The sequence below is a fragment of the Mauremys mutica genome, chromosome 4 (genome assembly GCF_020497125.1).
Source record: "Mauremys mutica isolate MM-2020 ecotype Southern chromosome 4, ASM2049712v1, whole genome shotgun sequence".
Lineage (NCBI taxonomy): Eukaryota > Metazoa > Chordata > Testudines > Geoemydidae > Mauremys > Mauremys mutica.
The window spans coordinates 67,758,331-67,779,826 of NC_059075.1; positions in this window are offsets into that span (position 1 = coordinate 67,758,331).

Sequence of the window (21,496 nt, forward strand, 5' to 3'; positions counted from 1 at the left end):
CGGGAGGGCGGCAGGTGGCTCCGGTGGACCTCACGCAGGCGTGCCTGCAGAGGGTCCGCTGGTCCTGCGGCCCTGGTGGAGCATCTGCGGGCACATCTGGCTAAATGGCTAGAGCCGCCCCTGGGTGTGGGAGGGGGTTCCAACCTGGGGCAAGGAGTTGGGGTGCAGGAGGGAGCTCAGGGTGCAGGCTCCAGCCAGGCAGCGCTTACCTCAGGCAGCTCCTGGTCAGTGGCACTGTGGGGTTAAGGCAGGTTCCCTGCCTGCCCTGGCTCCATGCAGCTCCCACAAGTGGCAGGCATGTCTGGCCCGTAGGCGGAGACATGGCCAGGAGGCTCTGCACACTGCCCCCAGGCACCGCCCTCACAGCTCCCCTTTGCCATGTTCCTAGGTAGAACAGACTGAGATAGCCTTTGGGAAAGACAGGCAAGGATGTAGACCAGTTATTGTTTTAAGATCTGTTTTATCTGAAATTCTTTTGTTCTAAATACTTTGCTTGAAGGAAATGTTGCTTTAAGGTTACCACTGTCATTGCTCCCAGAGGAGACAGACTGCAGGTGCTGAAGATAAGTCAGATCTCCTGACGTAGGGCGGGAAGTAAAAAGGTATATGGTGTGAAACTCAAACAACATGGGCAATTTTAGACAAGAATAATTTATTTTCTCAAACTGGGAATGTGGTCAGCACAAGGGAGTTAAAACTATATTCTTAAAAAAAGAAAGTTTCCTGGGGTCATTTAATGACCACAAGTACTCAAGACTTTGGTTTTATACTTCAGGATCAGCTGATAGCACATCCAACAGCACTGACTGCATATGTAATGGGTTTGGAGACAGCAATACGCTAACATCATGTAGAGTACCTCAGCGTACCTTTCTGCTGTGGTATTTAGCCTTATCAGGACTTAATACATTATGCAGAGTTAAATCTCCAATAGGAGAGTGACACAATACACCTCTACCCCAATATAACGCTGTCCTCAGGAGCCAAAAAATCTTACCACGTTATAGGTGAAGCCACGTTATATCGAACTTGCTTTGATCTGCCGGAGCATGGAGCTCCGCCCCCCCAGAGCACTGCTTTACCACGTTATATCCAAATTTGTGTTATATTGGGTCGCGTTATATCGGGGTAGAGGTGTACTTCTAAAGGAAATATTTACTAAATATCGATCTGTGAATACATATGTTTACTTATTCCCCTTGAAACCACTAGGAATATGGTCACTAACAACTCTTTAAGGATAACACTTTTGAGGGGGGTTTCCCCAAGTTTTAGTACTTGTTACTGTCACAATTGCAAATACCAAATATAATTATGCGCATACACACAAACTCACAAATATATTCCCTTAGGGCTCTTCTCCGGGATGATTTACACTTCTCAGTCATTGTGGGATGGTGTCCTGATCCTCTGTAGGGACTGTAACCTCCTTAAAGTCCAGGAAACAGGCTATGGTCTCTCACATTCTGCTTCAAACTCCCTATGTGGCTCTGCAATGGCAATCGTAACTTGCAGTCTGCAGGATTTCTAGTCCTCTTCTCCTCCAGTGGGGTGAAGGGAGCCTACAATTTAAATCCAGCAAGTTGGCAAGATCCCTGGAATATAACCCTTGTAGCAGATCCTTCTGGGCCTTGTGCTGCTCCACCCCTGAGTCTCCCACACTGGCTCCCACTCCTTCTATATATAAACCCCTCCCCTTGAGTTCCCACTGGTTCCACACTCAGAGTGACTCAGGGTGTGTCCTGCCAAGCTGATTTCCCTCAAAGGGAATCACATAAATAGCTTTAAACAGCTGATGAGCCTGCCTACTGTCGACCGCACCTGCTTTCTGTATGATTCTGTATGTATCCTCTCCACTGTTTCTTCCCTTATTTACACCACTAAATGCTGCAATGCAAGCATGTAGGTTACCCATGCGCTACACTAGGGCATTACTTCACTATTGCGTCAGTGGGAAGAATATTACCTACCAAATCACAGGACTGGCATTTGCCTTAGAGCTCTCCCATTGAAGTTTTGCCCAACCCCAATCCTGCTTGTATGACATAGAAGTAGTAATAGCTACCAAACCTGTCAACTATTCAGCATTTTGACTGGTGCAATACATTGTGTCATGTTTGTTACGTTAATTAGAATATTGTATTCTTGCTGGTGAAATGCACTTGAAAATAAACGCACACTTTCCTGTGCTATAAAGTGTATCAGTGATTATTACTAACCCATCAGACAGTGTAAAAACAGCAAACAAAACAAAACAAAACATGATCCACACATGCATCTGGTCTTGTCGGAATTCCACAGACTCCAGATGTCTGAAAGTGCAAACTAAACTCCAGGCAGACATGGCGGGAAAGTAGTCTGTCTAGGTTCTTTGTTGGCCCAGATCACTGGGACTATGGTTTTAGATACTAGATCTCCCTACACACGGAGATTAGTATTGATGAGGCTCTACGTGGTAGGACTGGTTCATGCTCACAAGCACAACAATATTCTTCAAAATTGCTCTTTTTTCTTGTATTACTAGCTGAGGTCTGAGATCTTCAGCATTTTCAACTTACTGTGCGAACTCTCTGGAAGAGAGGTCTGACTTCCTTTCGTAACTCCTAGCAATACGTTAGCAGGCTGTATGCTGTCACAGATATGTATTTTTGCAAGTCAACAGTGGGCACTGAGTACATGTCTGCTATAGGGTGAAGTCACTGGCTTGGTGATCAGATTGAAATCTAGGGCAACGGGAAACTGCAAACCCTGTGAACTAGGCATGGATTCAAACAACAAATCATTTTGGCAAGTCAGGGACCATTTGACATGGTATGTGTGTGTATTTTCACTGGCATGACCAGCTAATGAAAACTGAACTGTGAAAGGTTGGGAGTTGGATTCAGATAAGATCCCATAAATGTTTGGGCTTGAAACAAATAATTCCTTTTCCCTTGTGAGCAAGAACTAATATGAGAGCCGCATGTCACCCACCACTTCCACATTTCTGCTCCCTGCATCTAGCAGAGGAGACAGCACAGAGAAAAGGAAAAATTGAAAACGTTAACCAAACTTTTTCAAGTCTCAGATACAACACTCATTTCAAGATTTAGCAGGTGGTACATGTCCATCTGAGGCCTTGTCTATACTAGAAAGGGTTTGGTAGTATAGCTATATTGGCAAACCCTCCTAGTGGGGACACGGATTATACCACTTTTGCCAACATAACTGTGTCCACACTATGACTTTTGCTGGCACAGTAAAATTGCTTAGGGGATGATTTCCCCCCCATACTTCTAACTGGCAAAACTATGCTGGCAAAACTTTTAAGAGCAGATTAATTCTGCCCTGACTCAGGCCTAATATCCTGTCACGGTGGGGCCACTCCTCTGCCGGAGAAGCTGTCTTTCAGATGAAAGATTAAGCTAAAATCGTTTGCTAACTGTAGTCAGTAAAGATTCCACGACACTCTCTGTAGGAGACAGGGTGTTACCTCCATTATTCTGCCCAATGTTGCAAAGGTGCATTGCCTATACAGGAAACTGTATTCTACTGATCTTTGGGCTTGTGCCACAAACTTTAGATTTGGATCTGAGCCGCCACAAAGTCAAAAAGGGTTCAGATCTGGTGTTTCAGTTTGGATTCATCTTCCTAGTTTCAACTGGATGTTGTGGCTGTTTCCACACTAGGGAACCATAGCAATTGAACAGTTTAAGGAAATAAACGGAGACACCTACCATATATTTGGTGCTACAAATATAGTTTTTTTTAAAAAAATAGAAGCAGCAGCAGCCCAGTCCCCATTTGATGTGAAAGTTGCCTATTTATTTCTGAAAGTTACTTTCCAGCCGTTCAAGTGCTTAGCTCTGTGCAGAGGCTGTTTTAAAATGGGGGAAGGCAGCATGCTGCCAATCCATCCACTCCCATGGATAGATGGAGTTTATTCTGCACATCATTATTAATTTATTGGATGGGAAGAAAAAAAACAGCTGCCCTGCAGAGCTCAGAGCGGAAGGTTATTCAGCAAATAGTCATCAAAATAAAAAGCCTTTGGCAATGCATTCTGGACCCAACACACACAGATTGGCACAGTTACAGCCCCTCTGACATCTTCCTCTGGTGATAACATATGGTCTGTGTGACGTTCTGTACCTTGTGAGAACACCCTGCACCCCATGTTCATCCTTATAAAATGATTGTGTGGTATCCAATGCAAAGTTTATGTCGAGTGTCTTCAGAAGACTCATGATGCACTGAACATTGTTGTTATAGTAATATTATAGGTTGTAATTTCATGTATATAGGTATGAGGCAGAAAATATGTCCTCATGGCTAAACAAACCCAGATTTGCAACCCTCCTGCAAGACGGAGGTTCCTAGGGTTGTGTCTGGGACCAGAGATATTGGCTAGTGTCATTCGGTTGCACAATCCAAAGAGCAGCTTACATGCCAGAGGCTGAGTGTGAACAGCCCAGGAGTGGGGGTTCTCACAGCAGAGCAGGGTAAGGCTGGCTCCCAGAGTCAAGGATTGAAAAAAAATTGCTTTGTGGAAGATACCTCCAAATTCTCATAAGAGGCTTTTCCCCATCGTATTTCAAATGCCACAAAATGAACTGTATCTAGACTACTAGGCTTTCTAACAAGCACACTGTTAAACATGGTTTTTCCCTTAATGTGGATATGTTCTAAAATGTTAGCTGGTTGTCACACTGTTCCCTCTTCACGTCACCTTTACGGTAGTGGAGTCCAGAGAACCAGTGACAGAAGCCTGGAAGACCAATGCTTGACAATCACTTCTTTAGAGTACCTGTATCAAATTGCCAGAGACTAGTCCCCTTGCTCATGACAGGGGCTCTTATTCACAGCTCATTCTCATCTGTTCGGCTTTGTCTTACAGTCCCTTTGGCCCTGATGCCACAGAACATCCTACCCTCCAAAAAAAAACATTGAGGCACCATGTAACCAGATAGGCCTGGGTCATCTTCTCCTCCTACAGTAAAATCCTCAGCTGGGGACTCTGATAGGAAATCTCAGTGAAAATCCCCTCCTAGAGATTCTAATTTTGTCCTGCTGATTAGCAAAACGCTTTCTTCTCCCCCTCCCCCAAAGAAAAGGCTGTGGACTCTGTCCACATCCATAAACCTGGTGGATCCCCTGAGATCTGTGAGAGGCTAGGGCCATCTGCAGGAAGGCCTTCCCCCCCCACTTCCTGGAAACACCACTCCAAACACCACTGCCCGCAACTTCCCCAGGCTGGGAGGGAGGCAGAGGAACACTGTGGATATGACAACACAGCCTGGAGCCCGGCTCTCCCTTCTCATGTCTCCCCCTCAGTATGCACACTGGACTAGTGGAGAGCCTTCTCCAGTGGCCACAGGGGAGGATGGTGTTGTGGAAAGTGAGGAGATCTCTGTGCAAAGGGTCTGCTCCATCATGCACAATTCAAGGTAGGGAGGGCATGATCTGGTCAGCAGATTTTTTTAAATTTGTGGGAAATGTGTTCCAGTAATCAGAGCACTCCATCTTGGGGATGAGTAGTGAACAACAGCACGCAAGAGAAAAAAAAGCCCAAGGACAAATCTTTAAAATGATGATCATGACTGTTACATTTTCTACTGAGCAAGTACACCATGTACATTGTAATTTTCTTTCCTACAGCATTTAATTTTACCCAAACTTCCTATGCTTGCGGTTAATGCTATTCCACCCTCCTCCAGGCATTACAGCAGCATCAGCAACAGTGGCAGGCACAAAAGGAAACTGATTGAACAGGATAAACAGAACTGGGGTAATAACTTTAGTGAACACCAATGGAAGCTTTCTATAGAAAGAATACACAAGTCATAATGTTCCAAAAGCTACCTGGAGCCCAGCAACGAACTTCCAGAGGTTTTCCTGTCCCATGCTGTCTTGGAGACCAGAATGCTCCAGGATCTAATGAATAAACCATAAAGGTAAGCTTGCTATTCATAGCAGCCATTTATTTGGAAGAGCATGAGTATTAGAGGCATCTACTGCTGATTCAAGTCTGTTGTTCATTTCCAGTCCAGCTTTCCTTTCAGAAGATGGATGGCCTTGCAGTGAAGGCACTAACTCAGGGCTCAGTAAATCTGGGTTCAATTCCCAGCTTTACCATAGAGACGGTGTGTATGACCTACAGCAAGTCACTTAATCTCTCTGTGCCTCGGTTCCCTGTCTATACAATGGGAATTAAAATACTTCCTTAGTCCCCAGGAGTGCTGTGCAAATAAATTCATCAGTGTGTTGGATTACCTCAGACACTGTTTTGCAAAAGACAGGTTTTGCAAAATGTCATGGCTTCCACCTTCCAGAGTTTTCTTGCAGGACAACTGCTAGATCATGAGGTTTTTGATAGTGAATGTCATTACACAATTACATGATGTCACACTGTGACAAGTATGTCATCAGATTCCATTTGGGATTTTTTAAACATCTGAGAAGTTAGTCTTGCAGCATCTGAGGGCATGTCTACACTGGCAGAGTTACAGCACCGGGAGTTACAGCGTCACTCAGAGGGCACTAAAGGAAAACCGCTGTTGTGTGTTCACACTGTCAGCTGCCTGCGCAATAGCATGTTCACACTTGCGGCACTTGCAGCACTATTCAGACTGGTGCACTCTGGGTAGCTATCCCACAGAGCATCTCTTCCTCTTCTGCCGCTAAGACTTGTGGGAAGGCAGATGGGGGTTGGGGGCATCCTGAGTCCTATCCCAATGCCCCATGATGTGATGCTTCGCATCCCAGCAGTCCTGTGCTTCTGTCTGCATTTGACGCCATCTTTCAATGGTTTTTGTACTCTTTCAGGCTGCAGGAATGGATCCCGAACTGTTGACCAGTATGCTGCTTGCTCTGACCAACACATCACGGTGGCAGTGGAGTTATTCCTTAAACTACAAAGGCAAGAGGAGTGCAACATTGATCTCACCACACATACTAGCTACGACATGAGATTGCTTGTGGCATTCGCGGATGTGCTGACCACAATGGAACACCGCTTTTGGGCTCAGGTGGGATCACATCGTGATGCACATCTGGGATGATGAGCAGTGGCTGCAGAACTTCTGGACGAGGAAAGCCACATTCATGGGACTGTGTGATGAGTTTGCCCCAGCCCTGCGGCGCAAGGACATGAAAATGAGAGCTGCCCTGCCATTGGAGAAGTGGGTGGTGGTTGCACTGTGGAAGCTGGCTACTCCGGACTGCTACCGATCGGTCGCTAACTAGTTGAGAATGGGAAAGTCAACCGTTGGACTCGTGTTGACAGAAGTATGCTGGGCCATTAATTGCATCCTGCTCCAGAAGACCATGACTCTGGGCATCATGCGTGAGATTGTGGATGGCTTTGCACAAATGGGCTTCCCTAATTGTTGAGGGGCGATAGATGGCACAAATATTCCAGTTCTGGCACCAGACCACCTAGCACCAAGTACGTTAATCGCAAGGGGTATTTCTCAATGGTTCTCCAGGCACCTGTGGATCACCGTGGGTGTTTCACAGACATTAACGCAAGCTGGTCCAGAAAGGTGCATGACGCACACATCTTTCGAAATACTGGCCTGTTCAGGAAGCTGCAAGCAGGGACTTTCTTCCTGGACCAGAAGGTCACCGTAGGGGAAGTCGAAATGCCCATTGTGATCCTGGGAGACTCCGCCTACCCCTTAATGCTGTGGCTTATGAAGCCATACACGAGGCAACTTGACAGCAGCAAGGAGCAGTTCAGCAACAGGCTGAGCAAGTGCAGAATGGCTGTTGTGTGTGCTTTTGGCCATTTAAAGGCCCACTGGCGCGGCCTCTATCGGCACAGCAGGGGGCCATAAGGATCAGGGATGCCTTGAGGCAGCAATTTGAAGCTGAAAGCCACTAATATTTGTTGCTATGCTTAGGAGTGCAGTGCTTATAATACTAGGAGGTGATTGTGATTGGTGCAGACAAAGCAATATGAAGGTTTAACATAATCGTCTGTTGCTTTGCAGGGCTCTGTTTGCTTTCCATTAATAGAATAAAGATTGCTCTCAAACCCACACAATTCTTTTATTAAAAAACAAGCACCAGAGGAGAGAGTCAAACAAAAAAACCCAACAGCAGTGAAGGGGGTGGGGGAAGGGAAGGTCCCAGGAAGAGGTGGAGTCCCAGGATGGCTAAAGATTCGTGTATGTCCAGGGATCATATCCAACCTTCTCCTTTGGAGTACAATGCAGCGGGTACTGTACTTCAGCGGGGCAAAACTGCAGAGGGACGGGTGTTGAGTGCAGTGGGTAGCGGGAGTCTGCAGTGCTGGACTATGAGCGGGGAGGAGTGGAATGCCGCCAGTATAGACTGGAGCCAGGAGGTTGATAACAGCATGTTGGGGGTGTCTGGAGGGAAGCGTGGGAAAGAGTTTTGTGACAGCGGCTGCAGGGGAGGGCGGGTGCAGAGCTGCTCAGTTTGCAGAGCTAGTATCGCCTGGAGTGTGTCCGGTTGTTGTTCCATAACCTTTAAGAGCTGCTCTGTGGCTTCATTCTGGTGTGCCGCGTTCCCCTTTCAGTCCCCCTTCTCGCTGTCCTGCCACTCCTTCAATTCTTGTTTCTCGGCGGCGGAGTGCGTCATAACATCACACAGAAAGTCCTCTTTAGTTCTTCTTGGACACTTTCTAATTCTGCGCAGCTGTTCAGCCACCGATGATAAAAAGGGAGGCTGGGCTCCCAAGGTCATCTCTGTGAAGATTAAATGCAACATTTTACAGAAGCAGTATTGTTTGCTACACACACACAACACTGATTCAGTGATTTAAAACACAGCCAGTACTCACACACCTGTCACTAACTAGCGGACCCCAGGCAAGCTCACATGAGCCACAAGACCCCCAAAATGGTGAGTAGCCACAAGGGCAGGGTGACTCACTCTTCCTGGACCCTGCTGTACACTGGGCATGTGGCTCTTGGGGAGAGCCAGCACTATAGGGGGGACCTGATGATTATTCCTGTCCCCACACTTTCCACAGGATGTGATCATTATGGAAGATACCTTGCTGCTGAGGGTGAGCAGAGAATCAAGGGAGGGTCTTCTCCAAGCCTGTGGCTTCCAGCCTGGCCCCATGTGGCTCCACTGTGTGCAGCAATGGTACGCCCCCTTCCCCTCTGTGACGGCAGAGTGGCGTGGGAAAGTTAACGTTAATGGGGCAAGAAACAAAGCAGCTCTGTCGAAGAATCTGTGGCAGCCGATTGCCCAGTATCTCCACAAGAGTTTCCTGGAGATCTCTGAGGGAGATTCCCGTGAAGTGAGGGAGTCAATCAACAGCCTGTTCCGCCGCTCAGACTAGGCGTGCGGGGGGAGACAAACCTGCTTTCTGCAACCCTCCTGCCCCCAACACCTTGCTTCAGTGATTCCCAAAATCAAATCCACTTACCAGGGGCCTCCTCTCCTGTTTGCCCTTCGCCAACATCCGACAGCTGTGACTGGCTAGCCACCTCAGAGGAGAAAAGAGCTCCTGGCTGTATGCATCTCCGACCTCCAAGTCATCCTCTGCCTCTGGGTCTCCCTCCTGCTCCACATCCTCATCCAAGATTTCCTCCTCCTGGCCCGGTCCACTCTCGACTGGCACGTGAGCCAATAAAGTATCCACAGTGGTCTTCACAATGGAGGTGGGGTCACTGCCGAGTATCACATCCAGCTCTTTGTAGAATTGGCAGCTCGTGGGTGCAGCACCGGAGCGACGGTTTGCCTCCGCACCTTGTGGTAGGCGTTCCTCAGCTCCTTCACTTTGACCCTGCACTGCAGTGTGTCCCGGCCATGGCCCCTTTCTGTCATGCATTGCGAAATCGGTCCCGGGAGCGCAGCTGGGACTGCACAGCCTCCTCTCCCCAAATGCTGATGAGGTCCAGCCGCTCAGCATTGCTCCAAGCGGGGGATCACATGGTGTGTGGAGCAGGCATGGCCACCTGGAAAGATGTGCTGAGACCACTGTATGCATCACCAAGCAAACAGGAAGGGGACTTTCAAAATTCCAAAGGAATTTACGGGGTGGGGATGACGGTTGGTCACCTGAGGTCAGGGCAGTAGAGTTCAAACCGATGACCAGAGAGGTGAGAACGGGCATTGTGGGACACCTCCCAGAGGCCAACTGCAGCTCTGTAATCAACTGCTGTGTCTACACTGGCACCGCAGCACTGTAGAACCGGCGCAGAAAGCTCTACACCTCTCGTCGGGTGTTTTTTTACAGCGCTGCAACTGCGCAGTTTTTGTGCACTAAGTGGCTTGGCAGTGTGTACACCTTGGCAGTTACAGCGCAGAAAAATGCCTTACTGCACAGAAACTTGCTAGTGTAGACAGGGCTAGTGCTAAATCCATGACAGGACAGATGACAACTATCCTATGAAACTGCGATAGGAAACACTTTATTTAGAAGTTATAGCTGGAGTCAGCAGGGCCAACTTTCTCCGGCACTGGTGGGTGCCCATGTCCCTTGCCCCTTTCCTCGCCCCTGGCCTCACCCCCATTCCAACCCCATCCCCAAAGTCCCAGCCTTAACTCCGCCTCCTCCCTGCCCCTATTGGATCCCTTCCCCAAATCCCCACCCCGGCCCCACCTCTTCCCCCCTCCCTCCCTGCCCTGCAAATCAGCTGTGTCACGGCAGGGGCTGGGAGGGAGGAGAAGCAGGACGCAGCGGCGCGTTCGCGGCAGAAGTGGAGGTGAGTTGGAGCAGGGAGGTGGGGCGGAGCCACGGGGAGCTGCCAGTGGGTGTTCAGCACCCACCAATTTTTTTCCGTGGGTGCTCCAGCCCCGGAGCACCCACGGAGTCGGCGCCTATGGCTGGAATCAGTAGAACTGAGTTCTCTTTCTAAATCACTACATCTTGATCAATCACTGATTTAAAATCTGGAGGCCAGTTATACAACAGAGGTGCTTTGATTAATTTAGAACAGGGGTCGGCAACCTACGGCACGCGTGCCAAAGGTAGCACAGGAGCTGATTTTTGATGGCACGTGGCGTGGGCTGAGCTGCTCAGCCCACCCCTGCTCTGGGGTTTCCGCTGCCAGCTCCTGCCAGCCGGGGTCCCCGCAGCCCCACTCACCTTGCTTCCAGTTGGAGTTCCAGCGCAGGCCCCCTGCCAGACAGCATCCAGGCCTCCGGCCCTGCTCAGCCCTACCAGCCGCCAGCTCCACTCACCTCAGCTGCCAATCTGGGGTTCCAGCTGCTGACCTCCTGCCAGCCGGGATTTGGATTTCCAGCCTTGCTCAGCCTGTTTTCTGGCCTGGAGTCCCAGCAGGCCACCCTGGGCTCTGCTCCTGGCCTTGGATTAGCCTGGGACAGTGAGGGTTGCACAGCTCAGCACCCCCATCTTAAAATTGTTTATATCAGACCACACTGCGTTTGACCTTGTGCCTGCCTTCTATCGCCATTTTTTCCCCATTGAGAGTTGAAGGGAACATTTGACAAAATGTCAGCTCCTAAGAAAGTGAAGCTAGATGTCCGATCATTTCAGCCTGCTTGGACAGACGCATTTGGATTTATTGAAAAGAAGAAGCGTGCTATTTGTGCTTTCTGTTATGAAAATGTTGTTTGTCGCACATCAAGTGTTCAACAGCATTTTGAAACGAAGCACAAGAAAACCTTTCTTGATGAAGCAGACAAGACTGAATCAATCAAAAAGGCAGTAGCAATCTATGAGAAGCAAAGCAGTGTTTTTTAAAGCTTAAGTGTAAGTAAAAATCAAGCTACAGAAGGAAGTTGCAAGATTGCACAGTGCATTGCAAAAAACAGAAAGCCGTTTACAGATGGGGAATATATAAAAGAAGTTTTTCTCAGCAGTTTGGAGATTTTGTTCAATGATTTGCCAAATAAAGATACAATCATATCTAGAATAAAAGAACTGCCCATCTTTGCCAGAACAGCTGAGAGTGAAAATAAGTGAAATGGCAGAAAACATTAAGGAAAAGCAGACGACTTCATTGCAAGACACAGCAGTGTTTAGTGTTGCAGTTGATGAGAGCGTGGATACAAACGACGTTCTACGTTTGGCAGTTGTTGCAAGATATTGTGCTTCTGATGAAATCCAAGAGGAACTTTGTTGCCTAAAACCCCTGCATGGCACCACAAAGGGGGAAGATATACTGGAAAGTTTTGTAAACCATTTTGAAGAGTTGACATCAGAAAAATATTGTGTATGACAACAGATGGTGCTCCTGCCGTGGTCGGAAAACTGAAGGGATTTGTAAAGTTACTTGAAGATCAAATTGGCCATCCAACAGTCAAATTTCATTGTATCATCCATCAAGAAAATCTGTGCGCTAAAATTTCTAATCCAGAGCTTAATAATGTGATGAATACAGTGGTGTGAATTGTGAATTTCCTTGTTGTTTGAACTGCTTTGACTCTCAGACAATTTCAAGCACTGCTAGAAGAGATGGACAGTGCTTATAACATCCCACTTCACAGCAACATTCAGTGGCTAAGTTGTGGCAAGGTTTTCGTGCACTTTGTAAATTGTTTTGATGCAATCAAGACCTTTTTGTCGGAAAAAGAACAAAACTACCCCAGACTGGATGATGACAAATGGCTGTGTACGCTCATGTTTCTAATTGATATCACCGCTCACCCAAACGAACTCAACCTCTGTCTCCAGGGTGCAGGGCAAACAGTTCTGGCTCTCTATGAAGCCTGGAAAGCATTTGTTGTGAAACTAGCAGTTTATTCCAGGGATATTCAAACTTCTACTTTCCGCTACTTCCAACTCATAAAAGAGCTATCCACACGTTGCACCGTCAATGTTGATGAGATTGAAAAGTACATGCAAGAGCTGGAATCAGAATTTTCTAACAGATTTCAAGATTTCAGAACTGTGGACATCAAAGTTTGTGGATCTGTGGAGCGCACTTGAAGCTACTAAGAGAGATCATGGGGCGTCTATTCTGACCTGCTGGACATCCCTGCCAGTGAAATTTAACTGTTTGAAGAAAATTGCGTTTGCAGTGCTTTCAGCATTTGGATCCACATACTTGTGTGAACAGGTATTTTCACACATGAAATCTGTCCTCTGTCCCTCTCGGAGCCGGTTAACAACTGATCACTCAGAAGCCTGTGTGCAGTTTATAGTATCCAAATACATGCCAGACATTGGAAAACTCAGCAAGGAAAAGCAAGGGCAAGGATCACACTAAACTAATAAGATCTGCATTTTGATTTAATTTTAAATAAAGCTTCTGAAACATTTTGAAAACCTTGTTTACTTTACATATAACAGCAGTTTGGTTATATATTACAGACTTATAGAGAGACCTTCTAAAAAACGTTAAAATGTATTACCAGCACATGAAGCCTTAAATTAGAGTGTATAAATAAAGACTAGGCACACCACTGCTGAAAGGTTGCCGACCCCTGATTTAGAAGCTGACCATGGATCCCTGATTCCCTTCTATTTTCTCTTTCCTGCGCTGACATTGAAAGCAATAAAGTCTTCCATTGTATGGACAGAAAATAGGTGTATGCTTGGAGTTTTAATATACTAGATGGAGACCAGGAAAGTAGAGTTTGTTAAAACATGCTTTTTCAAAATCCAAACTCCATAGAAATCTTTCCTTTTTTCCCCCCCAGAACAATTCAAATATAAATAATTGCTTTTACAAAAACATTTCTCTACTGTGTGTGCAACCCAAACCTTGCATCATAGACTCTGACAGACTATAAATAACAAATGGACTATAAACAACAGTGGAAGTGACTTCATGGATTTTCATTATGGAGGCAGAGTTAAATAAAGCATAAAGTAGTGAAAAGTAATTTTAAAAAGCGTCATTAGTGATCTAAGGTTTTATTAGTAATAACATATGTAAAGAAATGTCATAAACAAGCTTATTGAGTTGACAGTATCCCTTTAAAAGGTTTACTTTTAGACTGGTTGAAGGTAAGGGCTTGAAAAACAGGACTGAGGTGTTTTGACTCCTTCTGTTCCAAGTCCTGGACACCCCCTACTCTCCACTCCACCCACCCAATCCTCCCACTCCTCCCACACCCCTCAATCTTGATCTGCAGCAGCCCCTACTATTTGAGTCCTGGTTCTCCACTCCCACCCTATGCAGATCCCACACTATCCCTGCTGACCATCTCATAGGCTGGTTTTGTGCTATAGATACATTGGGTAGGGACAAAACCAAACTCCTTTTCACACACTGGAAAGACCTGCTTCCCATCCCAAGTCTGTCTTTTTTCAGCTCTCAGATGCCTAATTAGGAACAAAGGCCTCACCAATACCAAACCCTATTTACCAGTGGCCAATAGTGAAATCCACTGCTGCTCATACGCCATTTGAAGAATGTGCTGCCAAATGAAAGGCTAAGACTGTGTCTGACTGTGCAGAAAATAGATGACATGGTTCACAGCACAGGCACCTGGTCACATGCACCCCACTGCAACTGATCCATTTCCTCTCTTCTGGCTGCTCTGTTCACACAGCCGCAAACCTCTTTTGCAGGTGGTAATTGGGGATGGGGCTTATTCATCATCACTGTAGCCTGACACCAGCCCATCACTGACAGAACCCGCTAGTTTAAAAATATGGTTTGCTGTTGTGCATAGCAGCAATTCTCAGTGGAATCCTCATTGCTCAGCAGCCATGTCTTGCCAAAGCTTTGCCATATTAAATGCTTACAGGAGCAGAGGTAACAGAGTATGATGTTTTATCCAAGAACATTAGTCCCTCAGCTCCTCTATAGATGAGCAAATTATAAAGTGCCAGGAAGGAGAGAGGGAAATAAACGTGCTGCAGTTGTGAAGCTGGCTGCACCCTTGTCCTAGCCTGACCCTGGGGAGGCAAGCAAGGGAAAGCTTATAAAAAGGTGTTGGAACAAAGGTCATTAGGATTAGCCTAACCCCCTCTTCACAGGGCTCCTAGAACCCTTGCAGCTGAGCAGGATGCAGCAATTCACTTACTCAGCTAAGTGACTGGTGGGGATTGTATTATTTCCATCTAACACGGTGAAGTGCCAGAGTGACATGTTAGCTCTTGAGGGTGACCTGCAAAGAAACAAATTTGAGTTTGGGCTTTTTTTAAAAAGCAAAAACTATTTTATTGACTATAAAGGCCTAAATTTAAGTGGTTGCATTTTATAGTCATAAATTTGATTCTCATCTACCCTGTTTTTCCTGGAAGACTAGAGAACTAGACGGTTAAAGATATCACAACTACAAAGTGAAATCTGATTGCGAGGGAGAGAGACTTTCAGTCAGACTGTTTCAAATATTTTGTCTCTATTAATGCTGATTTAGGTCAAGCATCTGTCAAGCACTTGGAAAAAAATGTTTCCTTGTTAATGTTTCAATATTCCATTCCCTTCAGTTAGGGCTGAAAACCCTCCCAAGTCCACATCTCTGGAACTTCCAAGTAGACATCCAGAAAGAGGGAGGACAAGAGTGGACTATACCCAATGAGATTCCTAAGTCAAGGGGAAAAAAAAAAACTTTCAAGCCTTCCTTAACCATCATAAAGAAGCAAAAAAGGAAGCATAAGGCTGCCTGGTCGCATTTAACAATGAGGAACTTGACTATATTGAAGGCTTGTTCCCTGAACACCATGCTGACCTCCACCTGCATTCTGTGGTTCTCCCCATCTCTTAGGCCTGGTCTACACTAGGACTTTAATTCGAATTTAGCAGCGTTAATTCGAACTAACCGCTCAACCGTCCACACCAGGAAGCCATTTAATTCGAACTAGAGGGCTCTTTAGTTCGAATTCGGTACTCCACCCCGACAGGTGGAGTAACGCTAAATTCGACATGGCTAGCTCGAATTAGGCTAGGTGTGGATGCAAATCGAACTTAGTAGCTCCGGGAGCTATCCCACAGTGCACCACTCTGTTGACGCTCTGGACAGCAGTCGGAGCTTGGATTCTCTGACCAGCCACACAGGAAATGACCCGGGAAAATTTGAATTCATTTTCCTGTCTGGGCACTTTGAATCTGACGTCCTGGCTGGACATCGGGGCGAGCTCCGCAGCACCTGCAACGATGCAGAGCTCTCCAGCAGAGGAGTCCGGCCAATCCAAGAATAGAAAGAGGTCCCCAGCATGGACAGACCGGGAAGTCCTGGATCTGATCGGTGTGTGGGGCGAGGAGTCTGTGCTGTCGGAGCTGCGCTCCAGCAAGCGGAATGCAAAGACCTTCGAGAAGGTCTCCAAAGCAATGATAGAGAAAGGATACAGCCGGGATGCAATGCAGTGCCGCGTGAAAATCAAGGACCTGAGACAAGGCTACCAAAAAGTCAGAGCGGCAAACGGACGCTCCGGAGCCCGGCCCCAGACATGCCGCTTCTACGAGGCACTGCATGCCATTCTAGGTGGGTCTGCCACCACTGCCCCACCAGTGACCGTGGACTCAGTGGATGGCATAGTGAACCTGGACAGTTCTTCCTCGATGTTCGCTGATGGGGAAGATGAGGAAGGGTCTGTGGAGGACGGCGCAGGCGACAGCGAACACAAAACCGCTTTCCCTGACAGCCAGGATCTCTTCATCACCCTCACAGAGATCTCCTACCAACCCTCCCCGGCCGTTAACCCGGACTCTGAATCAGGGGAAGGATCAGGCGGTAAGTGCTATAAACATGTAAACATTTATTTTTTATAAAACAGGTATAAAAAAATAGAAATGCTATATATAAAATTTTCAATGAAAAACTATACGAAAAGTAGGTCCACACATATAGGGATTGAACAATAATCCTCCAGGGACAATTCAAGAAAGGTCTCATTTAGGTCCTCGAAAAGCCTCCGCAGGAGGTTCCTGGGGAGAGGTGCCTTGTTGGGTGCTCCGTGGAAGCACACTCTTCCGCGCCAGGACATCCTTATGTAGATGGGAATCATCGCCTCCACAAGCATGGCCGCATATGGTCCTGGTCTCTGCAGGGCTTCCCTTAGCATCCGCTCTTTGTGACTCCGAGGGACCCGCATCAGGGTGATCTCGTTCATGAAATGCTGCATCTAATTAGGGCAATTAGTGTATTGTTACTGTTGTGAATGGTTGACTTTTACTTTGCATAACAATGACCCTCGCTTAACAGCCACGTGTTGTAGGCCACATAGGAAAAGCATACATTGATCTTTCCCGTGCACTGGCGGGAGTGGCTGGAAAAGGGTCAGAGTATATGATTTCCAGATTGCCTTTAGCGGGAGGGCACAGCTATCCATTAACTGATAAGCAGAATGTACTGTAAGGCTTACCAGGACTGTCTGCTAGACGGATTCAGCTGTCTCTCCCCACTTGTCCGCTCTCCTGTGCAATGCCGCAGCCAATGAGAGCGTATTCCGAAATCTCGAACTTGTCCTGCGATCTCGTGAGACTTGTTGCCCTGTATGGTCTTGTTCAGAGAAACTGACTAGACTGTGTTCACTGTTCGCAAACATGTATCTGTTCAAGGAAATCAGTTACTTTTCCCATCACACAGCTTCGGCTCTTTCCCGGACTGCCCCGGCATCCCCCTCGCAGAGGCTGGCGCAGATTAGGCGGCGAAAGAAAAAGACTAGGGACGAGATGTTCGCGGAAATGATGGCCTGCTCCAGAGCCGAGGCGGCAGAGCAGAGACAGTGGAGGGAGACCCTATGTCAACAGCATCGCACACACATCGAACGGGAGGATAGGTGGCGGCAGGAAGACCAGCAGGCGACTCAAACGCTGCTTGGGCGAATGAGGGAGCAAACGGACACGCTCCGGCGCCTTGTTGATGTTCTGCAGGACCGCAGGCAGGAGGACAGAGCCCCCCTGCAGTGTATCTGCAACCGCCCTCCCCCGCCAAGAAGTCCTGCCCCCCCTCACCCAAAAGTACAAGACGGAGGGGCGGTAGGGGCCGTGAGAACTGTCACTGCACCACTGCATAGCGCTAATGTACCACACACCTCTCACGCTATACATTTGTAGAAGTGCTTCCCTTACAGGCTCACCCAGTCCCAAATCCAAGTTTCATCCCCCCACTGTGTATTAGATTATTAAAAGCTGTTTGCTGTTATTCACTGTTTCGGTCACGTCTTTCGTGTCAGAGGATTTTTTTGTGTATGGGGGGGGAGGGGATTTATAATTTCACGATATAGCCTACATTACCAGGGTACAGACTTGGGGGCATGATCAACTGCAGGGCACACACACACTGCAGTCAGTAGGCACCAGGGTCACTCTGTGTGGTGTATGCTGCCCCGGGTCATTCTGTGATGTGTATGCTTGTCCAGGGTCCTAGCGCCTGCCACCCCCTTAATGTTAAGGCACGCTGCCCTTACCATGCACTTCCACCGTAGCAACGAGCCTCTCCGCTGCCCTGAGCCCCAGCAAGAGCCCTCATCCACGGACAGATACTCACCCTTCCCCCACACCCCTCACCCCTTCCTACGCCCAAACCCGCAGCCCACTGCCGTCATCCAAACCCCTATCCAAAGAAGGCACCACTCGCCCCTTCCTGCAAACCCACCCCTTCCTGCAATCCCTCCCCTTCATGCACAACCACTTGCAACCGTCCCCCACCCCAGAGACCTATGTAGGAGCAGGAGGATGTCATTCCTCTATAGAACAAGCGGTCTGTACATCAGTGCACACCGTGCCCAGCACAGTATGTGTCCATGTTTCAACACCTGAACAGAAATGCAAAGTAAAACAAAGATTTATTAATAATGAGTGTAACAATTAATTTGCTTTAAAACGTGCTTTGGAAGTGGGGGAAACTTGGAGAACGGGGTATGTAACCGCAGATCGAAATCGACACATACAGACACAGGCCCAGGGTCAGTTTCTCTTGAAAGCAAGTGGAGAGTCATAGGTTACCCTGCTCTCCGAGGAAACTTGCTTTCAAAGCCTCCCGGATACACAGCGCTTCCCGCTGGGATATTCTCTCGGCACGGGTGTCTGGCTGAGCGTAAACTGCAGCCAGGCGATTTGCCTCAACCTCCCATCCGGACAAAAAGGTCTCGCCCTTGCTCTCACAGAGATTGTGGAGCACACAGCAAGCAGCAATAACTACGGGGATATTCTTTTCGCTGATGTCCGAGCGAGTCAGTAAGCTCCGCCATCTCCCCTTGAGACGTCCGAAAGCACACTCCACCACCATTCTGCACTTGCTCAGCCGGTAGTTGAAGAGTTCCTTCTCTCTGTCCAAGGCGCCTGTATAGGGCTTCATGAGCCAGGGCATTAGCGGGTAGGCTGGGTCCCCGAGGATCACTGTAGGCATCTGCACATCCCCAACCGTTACTTTGTGGTCCGGGAAGAAAGTACCTGCCTGGAGGCGTCTAAACAGACCAGAGTTCCTGAACACACGCGCGTCATGAACCTTGCCCGCCCACCCAACGAAGATGTTGGTAAAACGTCCCCTATGGTCTACCAGTGCTTGCAGCACCATTGAAAAGTAGCCCTTTCGGTTAATGTACTCGCTGGCCTGGTGGGCTGGTGCCAGGATAGGGATGTGAGTCCCATCTATAGCCCCACCGCAGTTTGGGAATCCCATCGCAGCGAAGCCATCTATGATGTCCTGGACGTTTCCGAGAGTCACTACCTTTGAGAGAAGTTGCTCAACGATTGCGTGGGCTACTTGAATCACAGCAACCCCCACGGTAGATTTGCCCATGCCAAAGTGGTTCGCTACTGACTGGTAGCTGTCTGGCGTTGCAAGTTTCCAGAGGGCTATGGCCACTCGCTTCTGCACACTCAGGGCTGCTCGCATCCGGGTGTCCTGGCGCTTCAGGGCAGGGGACAGCAAGTCACAGAGTTCAAGGAAAGTGCCCTTACGCATCCTGAAGTTTCGCAGCCACTGTGATTCATCCCAGACCTGCAGCACTATGCGGTCCCACCAGTCCGTGCTTGTTTCCCGGGCCCAGAATCGCCGTTCCACACCATGAACTTGACCCATTGCCACCATGATCTCCACGGCGCGGCGTACCCTGCTTTGTGAGAGGTCTGCGCCACTCTGTGAATTCCTGTCCTCACCGCGCTGTCGGAGCCTCCTCGCACGATTTCTCAGCAGCTGACTGTGGAAGAGGTGGACGATAAGGTGCGAGGAGTTGACAACGGCCATAAGTGCAGCGATGATCGCAGCGGGCTCCATGCTCGCAGTGCTGTGGCGTCCGCGCTGTAACCGACCAGAGAAGGGCGCGAACAGATTTCCCGCCGGAGCTTTCAGGGAGGGAGGGCGTGATTGACGGTTCAATGACAACAGTTACCGAAAAGCACCCTCGACACATTTTTCCCCCAGGAGGCATTGGGAGCTCTACCCAGCATTCCAATGGGCAGCGGGGACTGCGGGAACTGTGGGATAGCTTCCCACAGTGCACCGCTTCCAAAGTCGACGCCAGCCCCGTTACTGTGGACTCAGAAATTCGAATGAGTGTATTTACTGTGGATACACAAATTCGACTTCATAAGGTCGAATCCACAAATTCGACTTAAGTAGATTCGAAATAGTCTTGTAGTGTAGACAAGGCCTCAGGGGGTTCCATTCCTGCATTTCAGGTCAGCCGGCACTAGTGTCTTTGCTATGACAGTGGCCTCTAGGGTGAGGATATCTTCCCTCTCTGACATCTACCTCAGCTCACTCTTCCTCATTTAGAAACACAAAATACCCAAAACATTTGAAACACTTCTTGTTAAAAACCAAACCGAGTAATTGCCAGCCCCTGCAGATTTTCCTCACTATGTGTTGCAAAATTATAAGGCACCAACTTAAGGTTAGCATTTTGTTAGGGAAATCTATTAAAAACAGTATGAACATTATGGGAAGAGATTGAAACAATCAGAGTCATAGAGCTGAAGGCCAAAAGAGACTACTAGACCAGGGCTCTCAAACTTCACTGCACCGCAACTCCCTTCTGACAACAAAAATTACTACATGACCCCAGGAAGGGGGCCCGAAGCCCGAGCCCCTCCATCCTGGGCAGGGGGGAGAAAGCCGAAGCCCGAGCCCCACCACTCTGAGAGGGAGGTGAAGCCGAAGCTTGAGAGCTTCAGCCTGTGGGGGTTGTAACCTGAGCTCTGCCACCAGGGCTGAAGCCCTCAGCCTTTGGCCTCAGCCCTGAGTGGTGGGGCTTGGACTTTTGGCTTCAGTTCCTGGCCCCAGCAAGTCTAACGCTTAAAACAGGGTAACGACCCACTTTGGGATCCCTACCCAGAGTTTGAGAACCACTGCACTAGATTTAGTCTGACCTCCTGTGTATCACAGGCCACCAGCACCCCCGCACACTAAACTCTGCAACCAAAATGAGACTAAAGTTATACAGCTCACAGGAGACTCGTCTATTCTGTACCAGAGCACAGAATAGGTACTTGCGCCCCCCATAATGGCATGAAAATGATAGTAATATACCCAGATAATCCCAGAAAGTGACCTCCTCCTCCACACCACAGAGAAAGGCGAAAATTACTTAAGGTCTCTGCTGATCTGACCTGGGGGAAAATTCCTTCCTGACCCCACATACCGAGGTGATAAGTTAGACTACGAGCTTGCAAGCAAGAACCAGTCAGCCAAGTAACAGAGAGAGAGAATGCTCGGTGCCACCTCGGGG